Raw genomic sequence first — 4,210 nt, 5'->3', positions numbered from 1 at the left:
AGCCAGGCTGCAGGGTGGTGAGAGGGAGGGGGGGGGCAGGAAACCCAGAGAGGATGGGAGGGGCGATCTGGCCTCCTGGCCCCCAGTTACCCATCTCAGGCTCCCAGGAAGAAGAGCTACGGGGAGAAGTGGTTGCAGGTCCCACAGCCCACAGGAAGCATGCAGAAAGGAGGTTTAGCAATATGTCACCACAGGTTAACCCTAAAAATAAAACAGCTCGTTCTATCAGCACAAATGAGTTGGTCTAGGAATGGCACAGAACTGCCCTTTAGGACAATGCAGGCGGTGGTAAAACCATAGGCAAGTCCAACAAAAGACAGGGTTGTTGTGGGGAAGAAGGAGGAAGCTGGGGGCGTTGTTTTGAACGAAGGTCCCTTGGGGAAAAGCAAGGGCTCAGGGCGATGAGGGTTTCTTATTGGCCAAGTTGCAGGGGCCTGTAACCGGGGATTCTCTCCTGTGGAGGACTCTCCTGTTGGGCCTGACAGACAATTCCTGTACTTGAGGTTGACCCCCAGGGCTCCTTCCGGCCGCCAGCCTCCACTTAAGTGAGGTTTACCTTTCACTTTCATGGGGAAGTGGAGGGTGGGAGACTGACTGCCAGTCCTTCTCCCAGGGAGCGAAAGCCCAACCCCCCTGCCCAGAACGCAGGATGGGCTGTTGTGGTCACTTTTCCCTGGCCCCACCAGGGCAGGACCCAGGTTTCATGCACCCTGAGAGACACAAAGCAGATGGGGGGAGGCACAAAGACAAAGGAATGACCAGGAGGTCTGTCTGGATAGAGCAGGAGGGCATCATGCCCAGGGACCTGGCAGCCACCCTGTGGGATCCACTTCCAGGGAGAGAACAGCAGATCCCAGATGTTGGGGCAATCACTCCTCTCACTCTGAGTAGGTGGCATGGTGGCCACTCGTCCAAAGGGGAAAAGAGCAAGCCCGCCTGGACCAGCCCATCGCCAGGCAATCCTCAGATGCACGGACAGGAAGGAATGCCTTCTGCTGCTGGCTACTGAGCTGGGGGTGTTTGTTACAAAGCATTGTAACAAAGTGACAACTGCTGGCCAGTTACTCTACCAGCAAAATGAGTCTATTTGAGAATAACCGAAAAGTTAAAATTCAGGATGTGCAAGATATGACAAAACCACAGGCAGGTCCAGAGAACACAGGAAAGTTGCTTCACAGACAAAAAGGAGGAAGGTGGGAGTGGCTGCTTTGAAGGAAAATCCTTCAAGGAAAGCAAGAGCCAGAGTGGTGGTGGTTTCTGATTGGCTGGGCTGTGACAGTCTCTCATTGGCTGATTTGTTGCCAGGGGTGGAGAAGATCTTCCCCTGCTGGGGTAGAAAAGTTGGGCTTTGTAAGGAGTCCTGGGTCAGAGCTCAGGCTTCAAGCCTCGGGACTCCGTTCTGAAGGAGGTTTCCCTTTATTAATTTTCACATACGTAAAGTTTCCCTGGATGCAGCAAAGTAAAATACTCTTCACTGCATATTCTAGCTTTTTAACTTCTGGGTAGCTATTTCTTTATATATTCCAAATAGATATAGATGATATAGGTATAGATATAGATAGATATAGATATAGATATAGATATAGATATAGATATAGATAGATATAGATAGATAGATAGATATAGATAGATATAGATATAGGTTGTTTTTTGTTTTTTGGGGGTTTTTTTGTTACTTTTTTTACTGCGAGGTCATTGTAGATCCATATGCAGTTGTAAGAAATAACAGAGAGCCAGTGTCCCCTTCATTCAGTTTCCCCCAGTGGTGACATATTGCAAGGTTATACAGCAAGATCACAGGCAGGACATTATCAGCCTTATAATTTAAAGGAAAAAAAAACCTGCTAAGAAGGGAATGGGCCAGCAGACATTCCCATTCCTCAGAACCTGAGGGAAGGGGATGGCTCAGCCCTTCAGTGTAGCCCACAGGCTCACTGCACCTCATCCCTGCAGCAGGGGGCAGGATGGCTGAGAGAATGCACTCAGGTCAGCCGGTCGGGCAACCTTCTCCCACGCAGGCCCTTGCACGTCCCACCGCTGACATGCTCCTCCTTCTGGAACTCCCAGCACCGGATGGCTCAGGCCCTGAAGCCATGAGGTCGTGTGGCCGTGCTCTGGGTCTAGCCTATGGTCAGGAGATGCTGTCCAGGGCAGATGCACCAGTCAGACTTGTCATCTTGGGCCCTGGCTCCTCCCGTGCCCACTATAGCTGTCTTGTGGAGCAACCTGGGCAGGGCTGGCTGGGACAGGGGTCGGCAAAATGGGGTGGACTGCCTCTGCGTAGAAAAGCAAAACCCGTGAGGGACACACCTGTAGTAAAATGATGAGAAAGCGTGCACGAAGGGCTGAAACGCGTCTCAGGCAGGCACGGTGAGAGTGGCTGTATCATAGTACTAACACCAGAGAAAGAGGAATTCAAGGTAAAAGAGTGAAGTGGGCGAGAGAGAGCCTCATTAATAACACCCGCATCCTCAGAGAAGCTCTGAGAGACACACACAGGGTGGCACTGAAACACGGTAATCCTGGGTGTGCAAGGAGTGCAAGGGGTGCAAGTGTGCGCAAGGTGTGGAAGGGAAGTCGATTGACTTCTGAGGCAGAACTGGACAGATCACAGAAAATGCTTTATGATGATATTAACGACTTAAGTCCCATTACGTTAAATGCAAATGTAGCGATTTACATTTTATCGTTAAAAAGAAACAGGCCCCAAAATGGAACCATTTGTGCTAAGCCCTCTTGTTTCAGCCTCTCCTAGGAGTGGAATTTTAAGCTAATCCGTTCAGAATTTCCTGGTCAGAACTAATCTTCCTGATAAGGTGAAAGGTAACGTGCCTGATAAGACCCCTGCTTCTCTAAGGAAGGTGACCTTGCCTGAAACAACCACCCTTCACTTCCTCGTCCCCCTCCTCTGCCTGTAAGAACCTTCTATCTTGGCAACCTCGAGCTCCTTCCATCTGCTGGATGGGACGCTGCCTGAGTCACGAAGTGTTGAACAACGCCAATTAGATCTTCAAACTTACTCAGTTGAGTTTTTTAACACTTTTTTATAAAATGCAGTATGCATAAGGAGAATATACATATTCCCGGCAAACGCCATGAAAATAGCATGAAAGACCCCAAATCAAGTTGCTTCCACCCAAATTGAAGCTCTCAATGATTTCAAAAAAGAAAATCACCTGGGCCGCATTCTCCTGTCTTCAGTCTGTGAAACTAGATGTCACGGAGACAAGAATCGCAGGGAAACCTGGCCAGTTGGAGTTCTGCAGCCTTCTGCCCAGGGGGTCCGGCAGGAGGTCGCCAGCAGGGCTCCTCGGGGCCTAGGGGAACTCTCTGTCCACTAAGAGGGCCGTGCTGCCCGGATCTGCACTCCCGGCCCCGCATTTACCGCAGTTCTGACCCAGATCTCAGGGGGGAGTCTTTGGCTTTTTGAAACTTGGCAAATAAACTTTCAAGTTCATTTCAAGACTAAGTAAGACGAGATAGTGAAGGAAGTTCCAACAAGAACCCACCCTTCACGTCCAGAAATGTCACTTACGGGGCAGTCACGTCAACAGTGGGGTCTGGCACGTGAGGGTGCCAGAGTCAGTGGGGTCTGGGTGAGGACCCCTGCTGCCTCTTGGGGCAGGGGGGGGCGTGCGGTGGGAGGGGGTCCAAGAGCTGGGTCTCTGTGGCGGACAGGGGGGGCAGCCCTGAGCCAGGGAGGTGACTCAGACCAGCAGGAACCACCACCGGGTGCCAGGCCGGCAAGGGGGATCGAGGAGGGACCTGTGGGGGTCCGGGAACAGAATGGATGGTGAGGTGAGGACAGGAAGATCTCCATGTCATGCATGAACCACCCTGGCCATTCCTGGCCTGAGTGCATCACCCCGGGGTGCAGGGAGAGACAAACCCCCCAGTGCGGGAGGCATTCGGGGTCTGTAGCCCGGGAGGGCAGGCCTCAGAAGGGAGGCGGTCTCTGTGAGAGATGTGTGCAAAGTCACGCGGAGGCCTGTGTGGCTACAAGTGTCCCCAGTCCAGGGCACGCCTGACCCGTGTCCCCATTTCGAGGCTCCGGGGCACTGTGCCTGACCTGTGACCAAGGGCCAGAAGCCAGCGCTCGGTCCACTTCACCCCTCCCCTGCAGGGAGGGCCTGGGCAGCCGCCCCTCCCCGACACCCAGGGCCTCTGCCCGCCCCAGCCTCTTGGTGAGGTGGAGCCTCCGACCCGAGGG

The sequence above is a fragment of the Panthera uncia genome, unplaced genomic scaffold, assembly GCF_023721935.1.
Source record: "Panthera uncia isolate 11264 unplaced genomic scaffold, Puncia_PCG_1.0 HiC_scaffold_282, whole genome shotgun sequence".
NCBI classification, from domain to species: domain Eukaryota; kingdom Metazoa; phylum Chordata; class Mammalia; order Carnivora; family Felidae; genus Panthera; species Panthera uncia.
This window is presented reverse-complemented; position numbering follows the sequence as displayed.